Source organism: Pinus tabuliformis, chromosome 4_2 (assembly GCF_031772625.1).
Source record: "Pinus tabuliformis cultivar Carrire ecotype Pingquan chromosome 4_2, CPIR1, whole genome shotgun sequence".
NCBI lineage: Eukaryota > Viridiplantae > Streptophyta > Pinopsida > Pinales > Pinaceae > Pinus > Pinus tabuliformis.
Window position 1 is genome coordinate 697,086,040 of NC_142304.1, and position 14,197 is coordinate 697,100,236.

Genomic DNA, 14,197 nt, shown 5'->3' on the forward strand with positions numbered 1-14,197 from the left:
GTAAAGTGTTTGATAAAATGTATAAGAGGTGAAAATCAAGTTTTTGCAAGTGTGGTTAGTAAAAATTTAGTAGGGGTGTGTGAAAAAGTGGTATTAGAGCTTATTCCAAAGCTAGTAAAAAGAGATAAAATTTTGGGCACCTTGTAATCTATGTAATTCATTGAGGGAACTACGTATGTGACGCAGTGGTATTAGAGCATGGTTCAATATTGGACCTAGATAGGCTCAAGAAAAAATTAAATGGGGGCTCCGATACTACATTTCAAATTGGTATTAGAGCTAAGGTTGAACATTGAAACTAGATGGGCTCAAGTATAGGAAAGAATTTAAGTTTTAAATTAATATGTATGCATGCATGTGTACTTATGTGATATTTTTTGTTGTATAGATGAATGCAATGATGTTACTTGAAGATTGACTTGAGTTTGATGTGGCAAGATAAACATGCAAGATGCTATCTAGATTCCTAGAGCAACCCAACAAAATTACAAAACTCTATGGTTGAGTGATGCAACCATAACTATGAGGGGAAATATATTAACGTATCTCTTGCTAGTTTTAATAATTTTCTTTAATGTTTTGAGAAGTTGTCATGTGTTGATGAATAGTATCATAGGAATGATAAAAATGCAAGAGATGAAATAGTTTAAAGATGGATGTCCATTGAATATATATTAAATAATGATATATTAGGTGTATATAATAATGGATGTGCATGCATAAAGACTCGGAGTAGTCCATTGTCATAAAATGATTAAGATGACTAATAGTGGTTAATGGTGAACATGTAATTACGAATAGGGTGACAACATGATTAGGAAGCCAATGAAGGTGTTGCATGTAGTCTTATGGAATCAAAGCTATGGAAAATAAGGTGTTGATCAAGAATGGTACAAGTGACACTTATGCATGTTGTGATAGTGTTGTGAGTGCAATTCTCCTTGGGTTTCCTTGTGGAAGGTTGGAGCCCTGGAGGGAGAAGTGTAGGGACAAATGTTTGTGTGTGGGGTTTGGATATTACTTGGAGCCTTGAAGGAGGATGAAACTTCTATAAGCCACAAGACTCCGAACATACTTGGCCAACCCAAGTTGGATACCCTAGAAGGATAGTGGCATAGCCCAAGGGATTGTTGTGATCAAACAAGGGGGTGCACTACCTTGAGTCAACTAGGTTGATGGGGGGGGAATGTGAGACTTTTGGTTAGAGACTGTAGGGGAGTAGCAAAGCCTATGGCTAAGAGAAAATAAGAGGTTTTATGTCAATTAGTGGTTTTCTCAACATAAATGTTCTAAGAAATATTCATTATGACTCTTGAATTTTATGCCCACTTAAAGAATTGTTTGAACCTGATTAAGTGCATGATATGATTATATGTTTGCAATATTGCATGAACAAATGATCATGTTGTAAGGAAAATGTATTGATATAATGTGTGTTAAGACAACTGATATGCATAGGAATGTAAGGGGGAGGGACCCCATAGTTATTACAAGGAATAGATTTGGGTTGGTTACATTAGAGGGCAGATGTGGATAAAGGATCAATCAAGGAGGGCTTGTCTAGCTGAATATGAACCAGATGGACGGTGAAGTCAAAACCATGAGACTGGCTTAAGGGAGTTTCCCTTAATTTAAAATTGTGCTTGGTTGGCATATTTAATTTATGAAAATAATATGAATGTGTGAATGGTAAGCAAATAGAAATGGGTATTTTATATATATTAGGTAATACAATAAGGTTAACTAATGAATTCTATGTCACATGGAATTTTCACATGGCAAATGTGCAAGAGTGATCTCTTATTGTTAACTATCACATGAAAGAAAGTAGTGTGTCTATGCTTATGCTTATGAGACTTGTAATGTGAATGATTGAAAACAAGAGAGGCTGAAAATTAAATTTAAAAATAAATGTGTATGAATAGCATGGAATATGTGCAAGTATGGCACATGCATGACAATATGTGTATGTAGTTGTTTGGGTGCATGATTGAAGGAATTGTTTGAATGTGTAAATTGGATGCATAGTGCAAATGTCATTTATGAATTTTCATTGAAACTTGTGCGTAAGTAAATGAAATTATAGAGTTGTGCCTAATATGTGAGGCAGAGATCATTTCAGGGGTTACTAAATGTTACAACATCAAGTATGCTAAGAATCTAGTTGAACTCCTCGAAGAGATCTTAGCTAAGAATGCATGTGATAGTAGCCAAGTATGTAGGGAAAGTATTAAGAAAAGATAAAAATGTCAAGTAAGTAAGAATCCTTTCAACTAATTTTGCTATATTTTGTTATTAAATTATTGTATGTATTACTTGGATGTTGAAGAAGGGGTATGGTTAAGGAAAAAAATTGTCAACAATTTTTTTTAAGTAAAATCTTAATAATGTGTGTATGCGTTGAGTTGCCATGTTGAACAAAGATTAAATGATGAATAATACACTCACAAGATAACTGATTTTTAGCAATGCATTGAGAGAATGCATGAAAATGTGGGATGTATGAAGCAAATGTAGGGACTACAATTGTGTTCACGAGTCCATAAGTATTGGCCCAATAATTTCTAAGCTTGAGACAAGTGATCCTATCATATAATGTTGAGTTTGTTGGTAAGGAACATGTAATTGAAGGGCTAGATTTTCCCAGTTAATGTGAAAATTGTATGGAAATGTTGATATTTGAAAGAAATTATGTTGTTAATACCTAGTGGGTTATGACAAAGACAATAAGACTTTAGTGTGTAAAGATTGTTAGAAACTTTGTGATGCATCCATGAGTTACTACTGCATGATTTGGTCATGACACTCATATTATGAATCATGATGGTACATATGTTTGGTGGATGGAATGCGTGCATGGTTGTATGAGACAATCATGAAAATAAATAGATTCTAATGATTTTGAGGAATTAACTAGTATAATGTGTGGCATGAATCCCTCATCTTGCAAAGCAAATTGGAAGCTATTTACTCATGAATTTAGAGATATGTATCTTTTGGTTTTAACCCTTCGGTTGTTGGAATAAATGTTTGAATGCATTATGGAATGATTGTGGTACAAATAAATAATGTAATGATAGCTTCATTTCAATTTATTTTAAAATGGATTGAAAGTGATTGAATTAGTATGTGTATAATAATTCTGAAATCACTTCGAAATGTTATAAATTTTTCCATGAAAAGATTTTATGTATGAACACTTACCACTATTTGGCTTATTGTGAGTATAGGTTGTAGTTTAAATGGCCTTGTTTATGATAATTAAGGTTGATTACTACCATATGCAAGAGTCAAACATCATGAGAATAATATCATATTTGTGAAATATGATTCTTCTATGAAGCAAGTTTGGAAAAGAAAAGAAAAAGGAACAATATTTGATTTAAATTATTATGATTAATCTCATGCAAGCTATATTCTTGTGATATAGGTGAGATAATGATCTATCCAGGTGTTGTATTGTTCAACAACCCCCCCATTTATTGATTAATAGTTAATATTCTATTGATAAATGGGGACCTTTTATAAATATTCTCCAAAAAAACTTAGCACTTAAGCACTTCTTTTTTGAATTATTAGAAATAAATTTCTAAATAAACATAAGGTATCAAGCCAAAATCCCTTTGTGACTAGCTATTCTTGCTTTGTCGCATATCGCTGGACCATGTGTGACAAAGGTTAATTCAGGATCCGTGAATTGCGATAAGAGGGACCACCATAATAGACTTATGGTATCATTAAGCCTTTCATTAAAACTAAGGCTTAAATTATTTCTTACAAAATAAAGTAACTATCGCAATCACATGGCGGCATCAACAAAAGCATAAACAAGCAAAACCTTTAGAATACGCGACTTGCAATATTGTGACATAACAAGCCGAACACTCATTGCATTGCGGCGCTTATACAAAGGCAAATCTTGTGAACCATGAAAGGTTACGAAATGCGATATGCCCTAGACGCGATGGAAATATACGAAAATTGTTATAACTTACGTTAGGTCCGGCACATAGTAAAAAGTCACTTTATTCAATAATTATTCATTCAAGCAAAATGTGCTCAAAACGATAAAAGGTATGCTTATCACATCGCATGTCGCAAAATTCTAAATAACTTCGAAATAACGCATAACCGAAAGTGCGATGTTGCAATATTGCGATAATCTTTATTGCAATCGCATAATTGGCAATGCACACTTTAAACTCATCAACTTGAATTTTTTCTTACACATTTGTGATGTGATGGCTTAAATGAATAATAAAGGAAATAATAAAAGATCTTAGTGTGTATTTAATAAATTTTAATGGAATTTATATTTAAAATGACTCGAAATGATTTGATATCTTTCATCTGCATTTTCGAATAAAAGCTTCTTCCTTGTCACCTTTCGGAATTAACTATATCATTGCATTTTCACTGTCATTTTTGCTTTGTGTGTTTATCTAATAATCTCCATTGCTCAATTTTAGGGAACCTTTGAAGGAAACAACGTTTGAAAAGATGGCGAAGAAGGGAAAAGCTACTGCATCTGAGAAATCAGACATGACACCACTCTTCTCTGATACCACCTATAGCAAAGACGGAGGAACCACATCATGGGAAGCCATGTATAACCTACTGGAAGAAGAGAAACCCAGGCCACTGGAAACGAAGGCAATAATTGATGCCAAAGAATCATCTGACGCTTCCTACTTTGAGGCAGCATGTTCGTTTTTACACAGAATAGCTGCAAGACCTAAGATATTACCATACACAAATATGGTAAAATGGGTGATTGATAATGTGAATATCTCAAACAAAAATTTCAGGAATGCAAGACATGAGGTCATGGGGTCTTTCACACTAGACAACTTGCGTCATATGTACCATCTACCAGAGCCTCAAAATCTCTATGATAAATATTTCCTTGAGCATTTTTCCAAAGAGAACGAGGACCCATTGGACGTTACACAGACCTCAAGGTCAGGTTCGGGAAAATTCAAATGGGAGAAATCCGATATGTACCCAATTGCATCCCTCTCGGCCCCACATAATTTCGCAGCTGCGATGATGTGTATATTATTTGGTAAAGATGATAGTACCAAATTTTCTATAGAGTGGCTTCCATTAATTGATGCAGCGGTTAACGCAATGATTATGAATTGGAGTCAGATTTTATCAGACAATTTAGTTATGGCTATTAGGGAATATAGGCAAAAGAGAAGTATTTCCTCAATAAGTTTTCCCCTTTTTTATATGAGTGCTTATGTAATGGACGCCATTTGTTTTTTCTCTCAATTTCCAAACATGGGTTGGAAGTGGACTGTACAGAACCCTCTCCCCATCCATGTGTATCATAAAATCTTGTGGGAATCCCAATTCAATTCCCATTTTTACAAACTACCATGGTATTATGTTGCCTATTTATAAAACCATTTTTGATAAAACGGCCCCTAGGCTTTCCGAAGAAGCCAAGATAGACATCTTTCCAGTCGCAAGATGGTTTGGTGAAGAAACATTCACTTATATCAGAGTTTTTTGGAGCATTGCAGCTCCACATGTCCTCCCATATTATGTTTCGAACAAGCTATTGGAAAGAGAGATATTTTACCAGACAACAGAGGATGGTTTAACCAAAGCCTTGAAGGAGCATAAGAAAGCCATTTGGCCAACCTTCCCATTATAATGTGGCACTTTCGCACTACATGACTATGGGCACGCAGTAAAAGAAGTAGAGAATATTACATCTCTAAAATTGGCCACAGTTCTAGGGCAACAGTATGACCCAAATCAAGTTGCTAAAGACTTCACCACCATGGTTAAAGTCAAACAGTTTACTCATGAAGAGGATCCATTTGATGACCTCTTTCAAGGAGCTGAATCATTTGCACAGGTCCTACATTTAACATCATTACAGTTAAGCCCAAATGATATTAATGCTTTTCATGTATATAGGAATAAAATATTGTTAAAGGTCCCATTGGACCTATTACAAATTGAACCAATAAGAGAACCTACTCCTAGCGTGAGCCTGGAGGGAAGTTCAAAGGAAAATTTTAATGAGGAAACGCAAGAGAAATCAACTCACGAGTCAGAACAGTCAGAGCAATAATATCATAATGGAGAAGGGAGTCCTAATAAATATTCTAAGAAAGATACAGAAGGAAATACTAAGGAAATAGCCTAACGGGTCTTGGCCAAGAAAAAGATAGAGGTCGGCTCCACTTCAGCTCAAACAAGGAAGATTCCAGTCATTGACCTAGACAAGGAATGGGAGAAATTCAATCAGAAGCTCCAAACATGCACCAGTCTTGAGGAAACATCTGGATTTCAGACCCCCAAATTGACTCAGCACAAAGCAAATCAAGAGACAACAGAGCAAGGGGCTACAAACACTCAATATATTGAGGTTATTCCAGATTTTCCCACTTCTAAAATTTTCTTAAAAACTGAAAAGATACCTCCACTCGACATATTTTACAGCCCCACACATAAGGATGTGGCTAAAAGACAAATAAATAAGAGGAAATTAGACAGCACGGCTGTTGCAACTCTAGAGAATGAATCAATTGAAGTTGTGTGGAAAGACACTCCTCTTGACCCATCAGAAAACCTTACGAAGTTGTCACAGTTTCTAGGTGCCTATGCCACAAAAAGAATTGATAAAGCAACAGAAGTTTGGCTACTGCTAAAAGAAAAAGAACATAGAATTCTTCTACTTGAACAACAATTAGAACAAGAGAAAACCAATTAGAAAGAATAACAACAGGTAGTTTAGCTTCAGAGGGAATTCGAGTAAATGAGGTTACAACACCAGGAAAGCATATCAGAAAAGGATTCACAGATTTTCCAGATGCAGGCCATGGTAGACATATTTAAAGATAACCCTCAAACAGATGAGTTCATCAAAGAAGAGATCAAGCTAAATTCCCTATTGATATAGCAAAAAGAGATGTTTTGCTAGAAAATCTTGCAAATCAATCCTTACTATGATACAAGTGATAAATTGACAAACCAAGTGATTGATCTGAGGTTTGAATATGAAGAAATCCATAAAAAGATTTTTGAATTTATTACCTAGCAGGAATCTGATGAGGGAAGAAAGGATGATATACCAAAAATAGAATAATCCCACAAAGACATTCTATTTGCGGATTGGGATACACAGTTAAAGCAGGCAGAATGGGAGACAGCGACAACAGCAAGTGCAATAAACAGTATAATTGAAGCCATTAATGAAAACCTCCACAGTGTCAACCTTGTCAAAGAATGCATACCAAGGGCTCTCCCAACTATCAAACAACTAGAACAACATTGGAAACAAACAACTCAGACCAAAGATGAAGCAATCAAACCGCTGACCAAACTAGACTGGGAGACATACTGGCAATATTTGGTAAAACCACATATCCAGTGGACGACTCTGTGATGCTTAACTACCTTTGCACAAAAAATGGTGCTAGCTCTATCAAATGCCATATTTGTAGGACAGTTAAAATCCACAATCGGCCAGCCACCCCAAGTCAAACCAATGATCGATATTTGCAATCTCAAAGATCAAGTAGCCAACTAAGATAATTCAAGTTGAAAGAAGATTGTCATTAGTTTAATTCTACTTTTAGTTTTATTTTTTCTTACTCTAAGGAAGGTTGTTTGAAACCTCCTTATCCTTTTTTGTAATAATCTATTTTTGAGGCATGTATTATAGTATTTAAACCCCTCTCATGCATTTAGAGAGGGGTCCAGGATTTTATCAAAAACACTTTACAAGATATTACACTTTTGTATTTTTGTGAAGGCTTTGATGAAATTATTGGAACAGAATCTAATTTCTTGAATATCGAGCATGCTCTATTGAAATTTCACTTATGTACTCTTAGAGTGCATTTGATTGGATGAAAGTGGATCAATATCGCTGAGCCCATGAGCAAGACCTTTCATATATGGTACTTTTATCATATGATCGTGTTTTATTTATGCATTAGCAATACTCTTTCTTTGATTGCCTTATGTATGAAAATCTGAGTTATAGTTCTACATTATTGCACTTTTGTATGATGTTTCAGCTCTGATTCTGCATTGAATGCGTGAACAATTACTATATGCGATAAAATTTTCTCAATTGTTTTGTCTAACTATTTATCCAAAACAATTATCATTAACAATCTCATTTATTTTTTTAGTTGAATGATCTTTATTACCAATTGATTTGAGACATCTCTGTAGATCGCATATCTTAGTTTATTCCCGGGTATATTTATAGTCAGATAATGTTATATTAAGATATATGCATGTGTTTATTATTTAGATTAGATTATTCTTAGTGGAATCATTCTTTGTTATATCTTATATCACCCCAACAACATTATCAAATCAATCCTCTTTGGGAAACTTGTCCCATTATCCTTAGTCGAAGCCACTATACCAAACGGAAAAGGAGCTACTTTTAAGGTCTGGACCAGGTGGTTATCCCCCATGTTGTTGCAGCAAATTTCGAGGCTTCAACATTTTGGTGCTAGAAGGAGGGCCTCCATTGTTAATGGAAAGTAAATCTAAATCAAAAAGCCATTATAAGAGTAAAACTCCCTCACCATCACCTCCAACTTCTCGGTCACATTCCAAATCCCAACTCCTAAATGTGAAGTTGTGAAGAAATATTTACAATCCACTAGTGTTTCTCCAAGGAAATCAAATCAACCTTATTCTACAGAAACTCCCGAAGTTTAGTCTTTAATTCATAAATTACAAGGTATTTCTTTGTATCAAGAAGAATCTGAATTATCTCAAGCCAGTGTTTCTTCACATTTTCCTTCTTCTCGAAGATTAACTAGATCACAGAGTGAAAATTTTGGAATTCCTCCATTTGAATTTCCTCTTCCTCCTCCTCGAAGGAAAACTAAGAAATCAAACTCTGAAACTCATAATGAGATTCTTTCATCATCACCACAAACACCCTAATTCATTTCATCATCTTCATCACAAACTCAATCATCCACTTCACCATCTTAGATCATGATTTACACTGGCACATGAACACAATCCTCCTCTACCCAATCACCTTCACCCACGGGTACATCTTCTTCCACATAGATATCCATAATGGCTCAAAGACCATGGACAAATCCAAGAGATGTTCAAATGGCAGGACCATTGCATCCATTACCTGCTCATCCATTCAAATGGTTGCCAAAATTCAATCCCGATGATGGTATTCTTGCCAAAGAACACATAAATAACTTCATGTTATCCATAAATCTAAATGGAGTTATAGAAGAAGATGCAGTTGTACGATTATTCCCTTATACTTTACATGGATCAGTAGGATCCTGGTACTTTTCATTATCGCCTAGTTCCATTGATAGTTGGAATTCATTTCAAGAACGGTTCATAACCAAGTTTGGAGATGACCGCTTGACGACTACTCTTCTTAATGATCTCTCCAACTTGAAAGCTGAATCTAAAGAGACGATTAAGGACTTCAATTCCCATTTTAACAAATTATTAAACAAAATTCCATTGGCATCCAAGCCAAGCACTGAAGTTCAAAATGAATGGTACATTTATGCTCTTCCTTCAAATGCAACTATTTTTGTTGATAGAGCTGCCAAACCAACTTTGGTTGAAAACATGAAAGAAGCCATAGTTGTTGTTGAGCTAATTTATGTTCCTAAACTAAAACAATTATTTATTATCAATCCGGGTTGTTTATTCTTGGAGGAAAATTCACTATTTGTGAAGATCAAATAAAATCAAACTTTGAAAGATAAATGATTAAAAACTAAGAGAAAATATATCTTAAAACTCTTGATTCAATCAGCTTAAAAGAGGAAACATTGAAAGAGTTCTTGAACTCAAGAAGTCTACTTCCAACTCAATTATTACTTCATGAATTAGAGATGATAACCAGAAACTCAAGATGCATAAATCATACATGAAAAAGGCTCTTAACTTAAGAGACACTTAAAGTTTTCCAACATAACTTATTCATCTTAAGATATAAATCTAAATGGAAACAAACTAGTTGCATGTAAACAAAAGAGACTACTTCTAATTCACCATTTCATAGAGAGAATGCCCAACTTGAACATTTGTTTCCCAACTCAATTAGATGATGAATAAACCATTAACAACTGAAATCAATCACTATTCATAATCATGATGCAATCTAAAATAAGACTTTGAAAACTAAAGCTACCATCAACCAGATTTGCAATGAAAGAAATCTAGTCTAACTTGGAAGTGTACTTAGCTTGGAGTGGGGGCCCTCCACCCTTGCCTTGCACACTTATGAAGATGATATCAGAAGCTTTATATAAGCAAAACATCCATGTATTGATCAGCAAAATGAAAGTAACACAAGTCTCCAACTTAAGTCTTCACACCAAAAATATTACAGCATAAAAGTATCATATGTCAAGTGTTTTGAGCCATCAAAGTGTGGCTCTTAAATAAGAGGTTCATGAAACCAACTGATCTAAAATCACTCTAACAAACATATCTACTCTAATCCACCTATCCAAGTCGAATCCACCTTCCTCATCCCAAGAAATATGACTAATATCTTGGAATCCCAAAACAGCCCTATTTAGATGGGATTTCTGGATGACTAGTCATGATTGACTAGCTCCAAAAAGGCATAATAAAGCTCGATCTGGTTGAACCAAGCATAGGTGGCTTGGTCCTAGTTCCCAAGCTTTCCATTCATGCATCCCATTCGTGCTAAGGTGGCCTGCATCCATATCAACCATAAAGTGATTACGGGAATTTCTGAAATTGCCAAAATTGCACTTAAAATCAAACTTTTATAAAAACTCTAGAAATTGACAAATTAAAGTTAAATACCTGATTATACTTCAAATATTCATTAAAATGAGATGGATGAAGTGAAAATGAAGGATAAATGGATAGTTAGATAAGTTTCTCAAAGCAAAAAGAGATCAAAACTGAAGCCCAACATCTCTCCCATGCTTATGATCAAGCATGTCCCCATGCTTGCTTGCTCCTCTTGGACCTTCTGCCCTCTGAAGTAGATGTTGTACCTATAGTTGGTTCCCTATTCACACAATCAAATTCTGATTCCTGCCCTGCCTTTAACATTGCTGCCTTCACCTTTTGTTTTTCATATTTAGCTTTCCACATGTTTTTATCTTTTAACCATTGAAATGCCTGTTTGGAAAGCAATTCATTTCTCCTTTTTAGCCTGCTTATTTCTTCTTGCAACTTTTCATTTTTTTTCATTAGTTTTGCATTGTCCTTTTTCTGTGCCTTGTTCTCTGATTTCAATTCCTTTTCCACAATTTTGCTTATTTCTATCTGATCTGTTAAGTCTTGGATTTTTGGCCAAATGAATTTCCTTTTCAAAATCCTAAGTGGTTTTCATTAAGGATTCTCCTGCATCATTATATATGGAATCTCTTTCAAGGGGCTCTTGTGCTATATCCTGCTCTTCTGGTTTTCTAGGAGAATAAGCTTCTACTTCTTTCTCAAGATCAATAGAAGTTCTATTCCTATGAACAGACATAAAAGATGTTTCAGTCTCATGCATGGCCATATTCCTAGCTCTGGTCCTTGGATATAGGGGAGAATTCATCATGCTTCTACTTTCCTGTTCTACCTTTTCCTGTATATCAATAAGATGTTCTGTAAAATGATTTTTATGCATGAATTCTTTCCATTCTAGGCCCTTTGATTTTACCTGGTATTCCACTAAGATTTTAATTAACCCCTGATGATAGATTTGTGCTGACTTTGGCCTATTTTCTTGTTTCACTGATTCAATCATTTTTACAAGACTTTTGTGCAGGAAATATGGTAAATTGATTCTTTCATCCCCTTTAATATGTTGTAGTAATCTAACATGATATAAATGAGCAATGTTGTAACCACGATCACATGTTAAAAACTTCTGAACAACCAAGACTAGTTCCTTCCATGGTTCATTGAACCATTCCCTGGGTATCCCCTTAGTTCTATCAAATGTTCCTTTTCGGTTCTTTTCAAGGAAGAAAGTCCACCCTTTCTCCTTGAAATGTACACCTTTGTGATAATTTTCCCCTATCATCGGTAACTCTAAGGCTTTGGACAAGTACTCTTGAGTTACTGGGATATTGACTTCTCCTACTTGAGTTTGGTCATGACTGAAATTATGGATGAAGTCTTTAGTTATCTGATCAGAATAGCCATTAAATTTCTGTAGGAATCCTATCATTCCTGACTGATACAGTTTCTCTACAGTTTCTTTGCTCCAACTCTCAATTTGAAATTTTGGTTCTACCCGGTTTGTCATGATTTCTGTGAACCAATCAATATAATCTTCTGCTGTTACTAACTTCATTTGAACAAAAATTATGGCTATTGTTTTTAAATGAAATTGTAAAAGCAATGAGGCTTACCTTCCTCCTCTGACTCAACTGTTAATCTGCTTGACTCTGTCCTCTGTAACCTCTGCTGTCTTTCCTCTGCACAAACTCTGTTTCAAATCCCTGTTAAGGCACACAACACCTGCATATCTTCGATCAATTACTCTGTTTTCTGTTTGTTTTGAAAATTAAATACACATTAAGCAATAACCATGTTTCCTTGACTCAAATCAACATGCGTTACTGTGTATTTAAACAAACAAAAACTTAAAAAATTTGCTCTCGGCCTCTCAACAGATCCTTAAAACATGACTGTAATACAACAATTTGCTCTCTGCCTCTTAAAAAAAACATTCTCTGCCCATAAAAATGACTGTATAACGCACAAATGCTCTTGGCCTTTCAACAAATTTGCAAGAAAATGATTGTTATGGCAAATCACTTTCGGCCTCCACAAATACTTCAGAACATTCTCGGCCTATCCATTTCATTATTTTTCACAAAAATATGACTGTGTTTTATATAACAAATACTGCATATGAATTCTATTGACAGAGTTACAAGCCTAGAGGACTAATCACATGCGCTCGGCCTCATTTTTCCTACTGCTTATAACAGGTGTCAAACAAAATTTTTCCTAAAAACGCAGACGATGAAACACTCGGCCTCAAGGCACAAACAATGCAAATTTATCATTCAACTCAGTTCTGCAATCAACATAGCATATATTCAGGCATTCCTACGTATTTCAATCCTCTGAATATGGCACAAATGCATTGATACACAGGGCGCATTATACATTGGACTTGTTTTGCATACACCCTACAGCATTCCTCTGTTTTTAATTGACCATCCTCTCGGCATATACCAATGCACTCAGTTTAGCAGCCCATACATATAACAACCAGCGCTCAACAAACTAATTTATTGCATCAACACCTATATGACACACTCCATGATTCACGCGTTCTCTGTTTTGAACAATCCACATATTCACATGCATTTGACAGAGGTTTAGCGCTCAGCAAAGTGAAGTTTTAAATGTAACAACGGTTGTAACAAGCAGCGCTCACAACCCTTAACAATCTACTTCAATGCGTTCAACACACATATGGCAAACCTTCCATGATTATTGCGTTCCTCTGTTGGCAGCGCGCATGGCAAAAAGGAATATGCAACAATAGTAAACAAGCAGTGCGTATAAATGGCTTTTAACGCTTCCTGCTTCTCCTACTCAAACTAACTATCCGGATTTAATGCATTAAATCCCACATTTAACTCAAAATTCCTTTTCGTGTTATGCATGCAACATGTAACTTTAAATGCCGGATTGTTGACCGCTGTTTCTACACCATACTTTACGCATACAAATCCGTTTAACCTATCCATACATGCTGCAAACTTGGAGTTATCCCGGTTTAAGCGTTACCTGAGTGTCGCTGGCCGCGTGGGATGCAAACAACTCTTCAAATCCCTCTTTCTTCGGTCAATCGAACTGGTGGCAGAGCAACAACGTCTGTGAGTTAATGGCGAAACTCATACTTATCTACAGTCATCGAGCGAAATCAACTCAAATCTTACCTTGTTTACTTGCAAAACTCGGCTTCCTCTACTCGCATGACTCAGATTTTGCCTTTAAATTCTCACTCAACTCACTCCTTTCCCTTTTTACTATGTTTCGGCTTCAAATTCCACTTACTGAGCTCTGGCAATGAAGAATTGTGGTTTGAACTGCGCAGGGAAGGTTTGCTTATGACCGTTTCCTTATTGTACCTGCGTTTCATTTGTTGGTATGCGTGGTTACATGGCCGTCCTCATTGACTCAGTCGCCCGACTGAGTCATGAGGATGGCCGTATTT